We start from the raw sequence: 15,660 nt of genomic DNA, 5'->3' as shown, positions 1-15,660 counted from the left end.
CATCTTGCACCAGCAGGGATGCCTACGTCCAGACCCGTTCTCAGGGAGGGGATTGGCTTACACCAACTGGCCTTCCTCTCCCTGCAGATGTGGCTATCCGGCACTAGGTTGAGCCATCCTGGGTGGGGTGGCGTTGCGTCAACATGCCATGCGAGGTGACCTGCAGTCTTTTCATGAGGAGATTGCACGTCTTCTCGCATGGATCGTTGACCGCGGTGACCCACTGGGCAGCTCACCAGGGCCGGATTCCTCCGTTTCCTGGACCTTGTTCCGACCCCCTCCTCAACTGAACCCCCTATGCCCCAGTCGTCCTCCATGCCATCTTCCTACCCATGTATCACCTGGGTGCCCTGTGGAGCTGCCTCTGACCCTGCGGCCAGGCTGGTGGACAACAGATCTCTACCACAGTCGGGAGTTGGACGTCCAGCAGGGGTGGCCACCTCCACAACTGCACCCCAGCTGGAGGAGGATGTGCAGGCAGCAGGAGCCAGTGCACAGCCAGCAGCACAGCAGCAGCAACAAGGTGGGAGGCATGATGGCTCGGGGCCTTCATCATCGGAGGGGCAGGCATCGGCCATAGGGCAGGAGGACCCTGGACGGGAAGTGTCTTCCATGTGGCAGCGGTTGGGCCATGCGATAGATGCGGAGCGGCAGCGAGCGGAAGAGGCACGGCTCACGATGGTCAGGGCGGAGAACTCCATGCATAGGGCCCTGAGGCAGGCCGAGTGCCTCGAGGCCATTCGCAGGGACATGGAGTTCCAGATGTCATCGTCCCTGTGAACACTCGGGGCCATGGAAGAGGACCGCCTCCGGGACATTGAGCAGAAGTTCGATGATGCCCTGGCCCGGGACATCCAAAAGTGAGCTGTCAGACTAGCCCGCTGCCCTTGTAAATAGTTAGATAGTGTTGGGTTTCCTTTGGTTTTTTTCTTTATTTTGGACTTTTAGGACAATGGACCACATTTTTGTATATAGTTTTTTTTATTAGGTAGGAGTTTTTGATAGGTTTCATTTCTTCAGTTGGGATCATGGATCCTGGATTGTTCATCTGTATATAGTTCACTGTTGGATTCTACTTTTTTATTTGGATTTCCCCATGGAGCAATGGTTTTCACTTTTGTTTTGCCCTTGGATTTCATTTTTCGAACTGTGACTTTGGACACCTTTCCTTTGGATTATGATTTGTTGTTTTTCATTATTTTACAGACATGCAGCTTTTCTTTTTTAATTTCCATTGATGTTTGTTTGATTTTAATTCCATTCATGTTGCTTTTAATACATGTTTTTCATCAAACTTCAATGTGTGGTATCATCTCATTGGTTTCATGCATGTCATGATATGGGTTTTGACATTCACTTGCACCCATTGTGTGTATGTGACGGACATGTGTTCATTTAGATACTTGCCATTGGGGTTGTATCATGTAATTGGCATTTCTAAGTGGGTGGATGCAATACTTGGATGGGTGTTTGGCATGTGGAGGCTGCCCATAAGGGCCAGGGATCTAGATTGTGATGACGTGTTGGCTGGGGGACATGTGTCGGGGCCTGCTGGCAGGTGCCCTGCACTGCTGCGGGGTGGGTGTGCAAGGGGACATGAGTGGGGGCCTGCTGGCAGGTGCTCTGCACTGCTGGAGGGTGGGGGTGCAAGGGGACATGAGTGGGGGCCTGCTGGCAGGTGCCCCGCACTGCTGGGGGATGGGGGTGCAAGGGGACATGAGTGGGGGCATGATGGCAGGTGCCCCGCACTGCTGGGGGGGGTCCAAGGGGACATGAGTGGGACATGAGTGGGGGCCTGCTGGCAGGTGCCCTGCACTGCTGGGGGGTGGGGGTGCAAGGGGAAATGAGTGGGGGCCTGCTGGCAGGTGCCCCATACTGCTGGGATGTGGGGGTGCAAGGGGACATGAGTGGGACATGAGTGGGTGCCTGCTGGCAGGTGCCCTGCACTGCTGGGGGGTGGGTATGCAAGGGGCCATGAGTGGGGGCCCGCTGGCAGGTGCCCCGCACTGCTGGGGGGTGGGGGTGCAAGTGGACATGAGTGGGACATGAGTGGGGGCCTGCTGGCAGGTACCCTGCACTGCTGGGGGGTGGGGGTGCAAGGGGACATGATTTGGTGATCAGTAGTGCAAGGAGACATGTGCCTTTGCTGGGGGGCATGCCCATGTTGGGTGGGCTGCCTGCGTGACATGACCAGGGGTGCAGGGTAGTCCCCTGTGGTGTGGGCTGCTGAAATCGCGTGTGAAACTTACCGCGCACCCCTGAAATACAAGTACCCTGCTGAAATCGCGTGTGACACTTCCCGCGAACCCCAGTAATACACGTACCCTGCAGAAATCGCGTGTGAAACTTCCCACACACCCCTGAAATACACGTACCCTGCTGAAATCGCGTGTAATACTTCCCATGCACCCCTGAAATACACGTACCCTGCTGAAATCGCGTGTGAAACTTCCCACGCACCCCTGAAATACACATACCCTGCTGAAATCGCGTGTGAAACTTCTCACGCACCCCTGAAATACACATACCCTGCTGAAATCGCATGTGAAACTTCCAGCGCACCCCTGAAATACACGTACCCTACTGAAATCGCATGTGAAACTTCCCGCGCACCCCTGAAATACACGTACCCTGCTGAAATCACGTGTGATACTTCCCGCGCACCCCTGTAATACACGTACCCTGCTGAAATTGCGTGTGAAACTTCCCGCGCACCCATGATATACACGTTCCCCGCTCGCACAGGGCCAATCGTGTGCGAAACTTCCTGCGAACCCCAGTAATACACGTACCCTGCTCGCACTGGGCCAATCGTGTGCGAAACTTCCTGCGAACCCCAGTAATACACGTACCCTGCTGAAATTGCATGTGAAACTTCCCGCGCACCCCTGAAATACACGTACCCTGCTGGAATCGCGTGTGAAATTTCCCACGCACCCCTAAAATACACGTACCCTGCTGGAATCGCGTGTGAAATTTCCCACGCACCCCTGAAATACACGTACACTGCTGAAATCGCGTGTGAAACTTCCCGTGCACCCCTGAAATACACATACCCTGCTGAAATCGCGTGTGAAACTTCCCGCGCACCCCTGTAATACACGTACCCCGCTCGCACAGGGCCAATGGCGTGTGAAACTTCCCATGAACCCCAGTAATACACGTACCCCGCTTGCTGTGCTGGTACAGGGTTAGCGCAGCCCTTTGCTCTGGATTGGGGATTTTGATGGCTTTTCCCTGCGCGAGGGGCGTTCTTGGGGGCGTAACTGGTGCTGCTGCAGGGTCGCTGCGCACTGTGCGCCACGGCTGCTTTTGGTAGCTGAAATCCATGAATACGCTGTGCGCGGAAATGGATTTTAGCGCACGCGGCTGGCGCAGAGATTCGCTCGCGCACACTGTGCGCCAGCCGCGTGCGCCACTTGTGCACTAAATTCTATGAATTACCCCCTAAATGTTGTTTAATGCTGTTTTAATATTCGTGTTTATATATATTCTGAAATTATTGTTGATTTTAACGTTTCATATTTCATAGTTCTACTGTACATTTTTATTAAGGTTTGGTCTTTTCTCAACCATAAAATAAAAATAAAAATATTCAGGTAAGGAAGAATGAAAAACCAATTCTTAAATAAATAAAATCACTACAGCAACTTCCTTCACAGAAATTCAGGAGATGTTTGTAAAAACCCATATGGAAACAATCAGATCCTGCATCCAGGCTAATTTCCTGCACATGTGAACTTGAATGACACAACTGTTGACATATGTTTTGGGAGAACACTTCTTCTGCGCAGTGCATTGATACCATAATCTGTATTATTATTTAAGGTGAAAAACTGTGAAACAGCTCACCACTTGGCACTTTAAAATAAAGCAACATTGTCAAATATCCCGTTAATGATTATGTACTGTATTTCTCAGTGTGGATTATTGGTTCCATTCAAAACAATGAAAGAAATACACTCTTCACAAGTGCTTACCGACCACACTTCACACCCATTAACTTCAGATTTCACTTTCTAATTTCCAACATTTCACTACAAAGTAACTGATCAAAAATGTATAGTAATATTTGAACATACAAAAGGTAACAATTCTTTAGTTAAAAATTATTATTTACCAGTCAAATTAGTTCAAAAGTTACTCCATTCAATTTTACAAGAGCAAAGTTAATTTGTAAATTACCAATGGATGCAAAGGTGCCTATCCCTGACGAGTGTCATTTTCTAAATAATTATTGACAAAACGGACCATAGGAAGTGTTCTTTTAACTAAGTAATGCCAATATAGGTGTTATAAAGGGCAAACAATACTTGTCAAAACCGCCATACACACACACCCATTCATCCATCCACCATGTCACCCATGCAAAAAAATACACACTCTATTATCATCCATGTGATCCCAATCAAATTGGTCACCTAATGTCAGGAAGACACATACACAAACTAAAGTCTCCCATATCTCCTGGCAACACACACACAACTTTTCACCCACCTACCAATGAACACAAATGCAACAATCCATCTTTTCACCCATGTGCACATCTAAAACTGTGTTTGTCTATCACATAAAGAAACACACACTTACATGCATCAATCCGTGTACCTATATCATATATGTATCACAGGTGCATGTGCTCACCTGCCATACACTTACTGAAACACACACCTAAAACGCCCTTTTTCAATCAAAAAGACCACCCACACAAACCCATGCATCCATCCACCATATCACTGATGTACAACTACACACATTCCATAACAAAGGCATGCCATCCCCTATCAATTCAGACACCTAGCATCACATAGACACATGCACAAACCGACCCCTGTCTCCACCTGCTCACATCACAAGACTCAAATATTCTTCCATATACCCTGCAAATAATCTCTCTTTCTACTACTCTCTTTCTCTCAAACACACAACCACACACACTAACACACACACACACACACACACACGCGTGGAGTCTTGTGCAATTGTGGGCAAACTCTGCAGTAAACATTTGTGGTAGGGCAAGAGACTTGCCATTGTGTGTGCCTTGACAAACACATCTGCTGGCAATATCTCCAGATGTTTTAAAACATAAACACGTATCTACCCACAGTCATCCTAACCTCCTCTATTGTTGTGGAGGAAGCATCTGCCAGCATGTCTTGAGATGTCTTGAGATGCAGTTAATTTCCCACCATAGCATAGATCTCTGTGAGTGCGGAGTCAGGCAGAGTCAGAGGAGGTGAATGAGGTGTTTCCCTGCAGTGTGTCTTCCGTGTTCATTTTTCTGTGACCTGCTAAAAAATCCCATCTCCCCCGCGGAGCGGGCGCGGAGTCAGGTAGATCAGAGAAAGTGAACGAGGTGTTTCCCTGCAGTGTGTCTTCCGTGTTCATTTTGCTGTGCGTGACCTGCTACAAAATCCCATCTCCCCCGCAGAGCGGGCGTGGAGTCAGGCAGTGTCAGAGGAGTCCGAGGAAGCCTGTGCAAGTCCTGCACTCTCTCCCACAGGACCAGCTTAAGCGACAGTGTCAGTCTCGCTCTCGCCACGAGACTGAATATCATGCTGCCTGGAAAAACGCATGCACAGTGGCCACTGCAGGCGGCCATGGAACTATCATTCGTGGAATCGTCTCCAGCAACAGTAGAGCAAGTGAGTCCATCTGAAACGAGGGGTCCCGGGGTTATTGGTGATACCGGGGGAGTGTTGGTTAAATCAACAGAGTTGTCTTCTTTTGTGCCCCCTTCCCAATTCCACTGTTGATCCCTCCCACCCTGCCTGCTGATGAGGTAACTGCGTTGTCCTCTTGATCCACAAATACTGATGCTAATAAGCGATTGCGGTTTATCGCAGAACAACCTGCCTTGTTTGATGGTTTAAAATCGGTATTGCAACTATTGAGCCCTGGACAAGACCAGATGCCCCTAGGCAGTGGATGTTTACCTACAGTGCTACCTGGAGGCGCCGAAAGTTCCTTTCAACACTTTTCTTCATGTCCAACTACAATTCCTCAATTACGTGTGCTAGCTTGGCAGTATTACAAACTGCTGCCATGTGGCTCTTCTAAAAGGGGGCTAACCTCTAGTTTATCGTTGCAAGCAACCATGCCGGAACAGGTCTAGCCAGCCTTGTGCCACTTTATATGCTATGCAGCTCTGTTAAATACAAATGGTGCTCACACTGACTATTCCACAAAAAATAGATGAAATTCCTTGGATGTTGTAAATAAAGTGCTGCTCGATCTAACACGTCTTAATAAAGACAGACTCTTGAAAAACAAAGAACCAGAAGTGTTGGCCACCGCGAATTACAACTTGCAAGGCCAACATGACCAACACACTGAACAATCCTTAACTCAAGGACCCATTGAGCCACTCGCAACAAGAATGGATGGGGTATCCAAACATAGAAGGATTGCGATGAGCAGTTCACCTGGTATTGGATGTTCCCAGAGGAAATAAATCAAAATGGGGAACTCAGGCAAAAAATGTCCAATAGTCCTTACAATCTGAGTCAGGTGAGCCATGCAATGGGTCTACAGAGAGACATATGTGATTGTCTTCGGATTGTTACTCTGCCATATACTCTCTAATGGAGTGACCATATCCAAAAATCAAGAAACTGAGAAATTGTCAGCAGCAAAGAAGAAAGTTCTGAAGTGTGGTTAACGAAAAACGCTTAAGCAAATGATGTCAATTGGTCATGAGAATTACAGTCAACCATAATTTCATCTAAAGCAATAACTATTGCACCATTCACAAAACTCTATGAACATCTCAACGAGTCTATTAAAGATCTTTCAACCTTGGTGGCTGTACTAAATACAAAGTTCTTCGACCTTGACAACAACAGTAATTACCTCAAAGAGGCTTAGCTTATGCTGAGCAACAAAACTGAGACAACAGTACACATAATCACTCAACAAATACAAAATAACAATGCAGAAAAGAAACTACTGGCAGAGGTGGCAAAAGAGGCATTGGGTTTCTTTGAGAACAAGAATGTGAGACCAACTCTTGAAACACCTTTGATTAGTGCCTGTTGCGAACGTGATCCTTTGCTTAGGGAACAACGTGACAGTATCAAGGAAAGAACAGAAGTTACCATCAATTTGGAATCAACTATGCTGAAGAACAATGTCTCGGAACATAATCTGGTACACAGTTCAGAGCCAACCTCGGAAGTACCGTTAGTGGTGTTGTCCAATGAAGAGTGCTCTGAATCACAGTATAACATGAACACCAACAATGACACTGTATCAGCAGAAGTCACACTGCCACAGAACTATCCCAAAGATGGTCTCTTGCGAAATAATGATGAAGCCACTGTACTCTCTACATTTTCTGGGGTATTACTGAGTACTTTCTCTCCTGATAACGTAGCTACTCTAAATCCACAAATTGCTTCGACTTCAACTTCCATCTCCCGTAGCTTGAAAAGAGTTCAAATATCGACTCTAGTATGTCTGGCATAAACCCTACACATCGAAACAATCAGCTAATTCTGTTTGAAATTTTTAAAGGTGTGCCTAAGAAAGCCAAGTTGGAAATTTCAAAGCCCTCACTTAGTGACTGCATGACAAAAAAACTAAAAACCAACCATCAAAAAAAAATGAGACGAGGAAGTAACTCAAGAAAATTCTTACGCAATATAAAAACAGTTAATGTAACAACAACTTGCAGGAGAAAAACACTAACCTAAAAATAGTAAGGAGGTTGATAAGGAGCCAGAAAGTGGCTCTTTTTTGGTATTAAATAATACCAATGAAGAATCACTTGATTTGATTAACATGGCAACCTATGAAGTTGATGACACGGATCCCCCGTTGGTGTCAGGTGTGTCAAAAGATAAAGTGCTAATTGTATCTTCTGCTGATACTCTAACGAAGTTGGTTGCAGTTGAAGACATAAATGTACAAGAAGTCCGAGATGTCATGAAGTGCGAAAGAGTATGCACACAACTTCAACCAATGCATATCGGCTCAATTGACAAAGATGGAGTAATTATTCCCTTTGTAACCATGGATGACAAAAGAAAAAAAGCTGAATAACGTTGCTTCTGGTGATGTACAGGCAAATTTAGCTGTAGCTGAAAACTTAAGTGAACAAGAAGCCCGAGACGTCTGGAAGTGTGAAAAAGTATGCATACAAACTCCACCAACTTACATTGGCGTAACTGATAAAGTCAGAGTCAGTTCCCCCTCCTACTTATGGACGACAAAGGAAATAAATCGAACAACAACACTCCTCCTGAAATTCAAACTAAGTTGGCTGCAGTCGATGTCTCAAGTGTACAAGAAGATCAAAATGTATGAAAGTGTCAAAGAGTATCTACATTAATTCAACCATCTCATCCTGCTGTAAGCGATAAAGAAAGAGTCATTTCCCCCTTTTTAACTATGGAGGAAATAAGTTGGCTGTATTAGGTGAAACTACACTTCCCGACTCCAAAACAGTGAGTCAGTTGCCCGGCCTGCAGCACCACCTCAATGACGACCTTAAACTTGAGTGTGCGAGTCAGGGGTCTTTAAACAGTCGGCAACTTGTGTACAAAAGGGAGCCTACCAACCTGTTGTCTACTAAACCAAAGACTACTGTCAAGACTGATGACGCTGTTCACAAACTGATATTGGAACGTGTTGACGATTCTGACAACTTAATTCTAAACCGTCGGAATGTGTTATGACTTTTTTGTCTCGTCCCATGTCTGAGGGCGATTGCATCAGATGATTTGAAAACCGTGGAATTCTTTAATGAAATTAGAAACGACAAAGTGATCCTGCATGTCCAGTCAATAATCATATGTGATATCCTGTTAGAGGCTGGCCAAAAATTACTCTCCCTTGGGTTTGACATCTATAAAGGATCAAATGTGGGCCTTGAAGTTGGAATTGACGCAAAACAAGAAGTTGGCAAGCCTTCTCTCTGAATTTTGTCCAGTGAAACAAACAGGACGGGCTTAACCCAAACACTGAATTTATGCCTTCTTTGAGCTCAGTGTCGGATGTAGTAGTCGGTCAATCCAAAGATAGGGAGCAACTGAAGATAACCATAGTGGGAAGGGTGGGCTCCACGACCTTAGTGTGTACCCCCGAAACACGCCCTGCATGCTCATTTAACAAAAATGACTGGGACTGGGTTGCGACAGCTTTGAACACCAAGCCGAGAAAATAATGCCAGGAATTGGCTGACCAGACTTCACTCAACCTAGAATCTTGGAATACAAGAGGGTTCACTCATCTGTTTCAAACACAGTGGCTTCACAATCTCGACATGGTCTCTCTATGGGATCCTTGGCTGACTGTTTGTCCAACTTTACAAGATTTTGAAGTAGCCTCAAATCCTGCAATAAAGCACTTAAAAGGAAGACCAATGGCAGGGTTGCTGATTGCAGTAAAGAAATCTGCTGGCTTGAGGATTGTGGAATCTAATGTCATCTCACCTTTCATTCAAGTTGCTATAGTGACTAGGTCTCAAAAAAGACAGGAGTGACTGTGAAACTTTCAATATTATTAATCTATACTGGAATCATTCTGTCGCAGGCACTTCATCCTTCATTGACCACGTCACCACAGTTATCGACGCACTGTTGGATTTCTCAAGGTCCCGGAACTTAATAATTTTTGGTGATCTTAACATTAATTGTGTGAACCATGGCTAAGAGAAGAATGACAAAAAAGGAAGATTGGCAGCTTGTGAGCTGGCAGCTGACAATTGGGGTCAAGAGATGGACGCCAGAAAGATGTTTATGTTAAATGGTAACCTGGCTGGTGATATCCCAGTCAAAACAACGTGGAAAAGAGCAGACCAGCGCTCAGCTCTTGACTATATCTTTGTCTCCGAACCAGTGCACACAGCCTCTTGGCTAGAAGTTAAACCAATGGACCATAGTGATCATGATATGGTGAAGCTCACGTTTAATGCCTTAAGTCTACCAGTGCAAATCACGTAGCCACATCCTGTGCGTGATGGTTCCAGTAGAATAAGACTGGAGCTTGAAGACAAGGACATTCACAACATTGTCACTAAACTTAATTTAGATAATGGTGAGATCAAATATCAACATCTGCTAATCCAGTTCACGGAACACAAACAAGGCCTTAAACAATGGAAGTTCGCTAATAGATATAAGTTTGACCTACAAGTACAACAGTGGAAAAGACTGATGCGACGTGAGATAAGAAATCTTCCGAGATCTGACATCGTAGTCTTTCTAGTAATTAAAAAAGACGTTAAACAGAAATATAAGAACTGGAGTAAGGCCCACAATTCAGTGCTAGTTCAAAATGACTCAGAGGAAATGATGGCCAGGATGGCAAACAAAAACTCCTCAGAGTTTTGGAGGCTCATCAATGACAGATTTGCACCGCAAGACGCTCTACAGGCAACACAGATTTCGGAAGCAACCTGGGTTGAATTCTATACTGAAATGTATAGTGAGAATGGAAGCTCCAACGATTGGAGCTCATCCAAGTTTGCCTCATGGGACCTGGTGTTTGATCGTGGCAACAAACTGAACACAATAAATGTATGCTTCAAGAGCCCCAGGTCCTGACGGACTTAATAACTACACAATGAAGCAAAATCCCAAAGCATGGGCAGACTTCTGAATGACCCTTTGTGAAAGAATTATAGCACAACGTAACACCACCAGATCCTGGAAAAGCACCATAATTGTTCCTATTTTCAAAAAGGGGAGTCGGGCCAATCCAAAAGACTATAGGCCTATCGCCCTTCTCAATGTCTTAGGCAAGATCTATGCAACTCAACTGCAATGTAAATTGCTAAAATGGTCTACCAACACTAACCATGTTGATCCAAGACAAGCCGGCTTCGTGAAGGGTGTTGGGTGTGGCCTTAACCTCCTTCTACTGAACTTAATCAAGATGGAAGCAATAAGAACAAATACCAAAGTCTATCTGGCCCTCATAGACTTCTCCCATGCATTTGAGAGCATTGATCGGGGGATCTTGTGTAACAAATAATCCTCTTGGCACTGTCCACCAAGCCTCATCGAGACAATTAGAGAACTCAACACCAATACTAACATTAAGATTAGATTGGACCATAGTGGGACTCTATTGGTTTCAATACAAACTTTTAAGGGTGTGAAGCAAGGCTGTTGATTGGCAGCAATCATATTTAATATATTTCTATCCGACATAGGTGAAGCACTTAGTGATGTTTCCTCATTTCCACCAAAGATCAATAGAGCCCATGTGGGCTGGCCTCTTTATGCTGATGATGTGATACTTTTAGACAAGGCGCCTATTGGGCTACAGCGGAAACGTGATGCACTAGAATCCTATGTGTCAAACAACGTTCTACAGATTAATAAAAAAGAAGTGTGAAATAATGATTCTTCAAAACCTGATGACTGTAAAAAACAAACAGGTAAATATGTTTGGCACTTGGAAAAAAACAGTTTGGCAACAACATGAAGTGGCAATATTTGGGGACTTGGCTAAACACCAATATAAACAACGATCCTTGGGCCCAATCAGTAAAAATCATATGTCGGCAGTTAGCTTGTCAAGCATCGATTGTCAATAAACACTATGGGAAATTTTCTTTGAAACCAACTTTAGCCTTTTATCTTCAAAAGGCGGTGCCAGCAATGATTTTCTGTGTGGAAAGTGCTTTTGGCTGCTCTTATGAGTTATGGTGTATGTTGGAGAACATCTTTTGGGTCAGGGTTTTACAATTACCCAAAGGAACACCAACTGCGTGCATACGACACAAACCTGGTTTAACGTCAATCCATGCTAGAGTATGTTGGAACGCACTATGTATATTTAAAAAAACCATAACTTCTTCGTTGCCACAGTTCAAAATATAACTCTGGCAGTGACAAAAATATCACTATGCTAGCCTTATGGAGTAAGCAATGCCTGGAAGTTCGCAAGGTTCATGACATCTCAGTATCTTCACTACTGGACAATCCTGATTTAGCCAAAAGACAGCTTTGGAGATCAGACTAGTGTCAAACATGTGAATTAAGAAGGAGATCTCAATTAATGAGTGAGGTGCCTTACGAAGCAGGAGCCCTTGGCGAATTGCAACCTTATTTATCACAGTTTCCTGATCAGAACTCGAGATCTCTAAATATGCGGTTCAGACTTAATTTATTCCCGAATAAAGATCGCACGGGAATTTGGAACCAAAACACTGAGGCGGATCAGACTTGCCGATTCTGTGAACAAAGTGTTGAGACACTGAAGCATTTGACTTTATTCTGCCCAAAGTTATGGAATCTACAAACTCAGAACTTTGGGCACAGTCATTTGCAAGTATCTAACCTATTGTGCAGATGAATGGTGGCAAGGCATGTTTACTGGGTTAGATCGGAAACTAATGTTTGCTTTGGTAAACTTTCTCAGGGAATTAAAAGTTTGCCTTATTCCCAGTAGACCGGATTTTGAACTCGAGTAATTTAGAGTAAAAACTGACAAATATAATAAGTTGGGTCACAACTCAATAAGTGGGAGTTGTTGGGGAAAGTCTATAAGAAATGTGGATGATGTTTGTATGTTGTTGTTTTCTACTTGTTGTGTGTTCCTTTTTAAGGTTTATACAAACAAATAAAATAAAAAAAATAAAAATAAATAAAACATCACTGTGATGTGAAAGGAAATGACCAACAACAGACAGTATGACCAGCTGAAGCTAAAGGACTGTATTGCTTATTTGACTTTCTGCCCTTATGTGATGGGGAGGCTGGCTGCACCTATATATGGGAGCAAGTCATGATTTCCTGTTCCTGGTCTTCATGGCAATTGGTTATCATATGTGGGAAGCCGGAAAATACTGTAGAACTGTCCAGACAACGATTGTGTCTAGAAATTGACTGCACACTGAGAACCATATAGAGTCGTCACGAATAGTCACATGGCATATATATCAATATTAAACAATTAATGCATCAATATTTTTTCCAATTACTAGCAGAACAAACAACCGACAGACACTATAAAGCTCAGATATAGATACTGCTGCAAAGGTACATTTTATATCTAAGAAAACATATGGCCACTTTAAAGTGCAACACTATTCACACAGAAATACTTACACCACAAAGTAATGCAGCAAAAAAGTTTTTAATGACGGTCGAAGAGAACCCTATACATTTTGGGACATATGTCCCTTCTTCAGGGTTAAACGATTGCACGATTGCAGCATTCCTGGAAAAATAAATAAAAACATCATACAGTAAGATCATAATCAAACATACCATATGTCAGAAACACGGTACCAACACCCCTTTTTTGGAACCACACAGATGAATTCGTAATCTGATACGGTCAGGGGTTCACAAAATGAATTCCCTTTGGTATTAAAAACACAGTCAGAATTGCCAAATTCAAAGTATCACAGTGGTTAATGACAACTGTCCACATTAATGAACTGACAACTGTAAAATATAAAATAAAGCAAATGCATCATCAAATGTGAATCAGCAAACCCAAAATACCAACAATGTCTTGACGAGAGAAAACAATTGACCTCCTTAATAGAAACATATACACGAACCTGCCGATGTTTTTGTTAGGGAGAATTCTCTGTTTAGGCTGAATTTCCTAACCTAGTGAGTCCCCCAGCAGCTTTGCTGGATTTCTGGAGTTTATTTTTTTCCATCCTGCCAAGAGTGAGACTCTTTTTCTCCCACTCTTGGACATGAATGTGTGTAATTCCTTTGAATGTCAATGTGTTCTATGGGCTATGGGGTCTTTTACTCCATAGGGTCTCATATGTTTTGCTATGTGTGTTACACTGCACCCTACGTGCCGTGACACTGGGGCGTCCTAGCGGACCTCCATCATAGACTCCATACCCGGGGACTGACTACTGTCTCCCCGGGCATGTAAAGTCACCATTGGCTTTACTAGACCTAAATATACTAACAGAACTAGTACAAACCATCCTATTGTGGATGTACTAGTAGGGGTAATTCGATTACTCCTGGGTCTGTTGTTCGAGGGGGCACTGTCCCGTCCCCCCTCGTCAAGTTTTGGCTGGTGGCAGTGGAAACTACTTGTTATATTCGAACCTGAATATAACTCTATGGGATTCTTCCCATTGTTAGAGATTGATACTGTTTCTCATTAATCTCTAACATACCTCCGGTCTACTTATCTTAAATAAGTCTATCGGATGGTATTTTCTGCCAGAACTCAGCTTTTTAAAATGGCGTCTGTGTTCGTCTCTGTGACTCCTAAACCAAAGGTTGAGCCCTTTGTTCCACTTTTGGCGGGCCTCTGTACAGAGACCCTCCAAAGTGGTGCCATTCTGTCTGGGTTACCACAGGGGTGTGGGAGGGGTTTTAGGCACCCTGGACCGAGTTGCTTTGCCAACTCCGGTCGCACTCTGGTGTGATTGGCCCAAGTGGTGAGCCTCCCCGCTCACCACTTACGATGTGTTGATTGACAGCTAGGCTGAATGAATGGGGGTTTTCTGCATAAAAGCAGGGCTTTTGGGACTGGATCTTCAGAAGTCACCACAGGACCTAAGAATCCGACAAGGGTAAAGCTGAGCCGACCTGCAACGACGACACATCCGGTGGAGCCCTGCTGAACCAACTCACCACTTCCCGACGACAGAGGAGATCTCCCTGCCGGAGAGTCTCTTCCCCTGACTGGTGGGAACAACCAGTCCCCTTTGCTTTTTCTTCGCCTCAGGACGCAGTGGTCGAATTGCCCGTGCAGAGCACATCGGCAACCGGATAGCCACTACCCCTGTACTGCGACCAAAAGGTGGTGCCTTGTGACGGAGCACTCCGCGGCTGGTCTCTTCCCTGGTGGTGCAACAATCTTCAACTTTCCTTCGACGACGAGATCCTCTCTTCTCTTGGCAAAGACCGGACGTGCACCCACCACCAGGAAGAACTGCCCCCGCCGGAGCTGTTTCTCCACAATCAAGGTACTGTGTCCGCCTGGCTTCCCTTGTTGCCGGATAGAGTGAGGTGTCTTAATCCTCGCCTCTCCATAGGGTCGCCTCCAAGCTTTCTCTAGCGTGTTGTTCTGAACTGGTTCAATCTGCCGATAACAATTTGCTACAAAGACTCGAACGCATTTCCACTAAGAGACTTTTTTGGGACATATCGCCTTGCCTCTCTCCGAGTGGGCCTGGCCTCTGAACTTTATGATCTATTGTGGTTCTTGCCTTCTTGCCTTGCATTTTTCCCGTGAAGTATTGAACTGTGTTGATTTCGTAACCTACTTATTTTTCTCTCCCGTCCTAACTAATATTAGAGTGCCATCTAGGTTGAGGCATACACCTCTGTCTGCAAATAAGTGATGCTGGTAGAACCTAGACTTGTCGAACTATTGTTAGGGGCATTGATCGTTTCTTCTTCGTAGAGTAATTGTAATTGAAGTGTTTGCCGTGATAGTGCCAAAGTGTTTTCTATAGATGTTCCGTTATAAATAAATACCTTAATATATTTACACTGAAGCCTCGTTGCGTGTTTGCTTAACTTACTGTGAAGAATTGCCCTATTTTGTATACTCCACATACTGCTTAACTCTTCTTGAGGGAAGTCTGACTGCTCAGCCACAGCTACCAAGTGAATCTGTGTGGTACAGACTGCTACCAAGTGGGTTTACTGCCAAACACCTGTAGTCCTAAATCTTTTGCAGTGGTCCCAGAGGGAACTGCACAGGTTTCCG

This window comes from Ambystoma mexicanum, chromosome 5p (genome assembly GCF_040938575.1).
Source record: "Ambystoma mexicanum isolate Mex_15411 chromosome 5p, UKY_AmexF1_1, whole genome shotgun sequence".
NCBI lineage: Eukaryota > Metazoa > Chordata > Amphibia > Caudata > Ambystomatidae > Ambystoma > Ambystoma mexicanum.
This window is presented reverse-complemented; position numbering follows the sequence as displayed.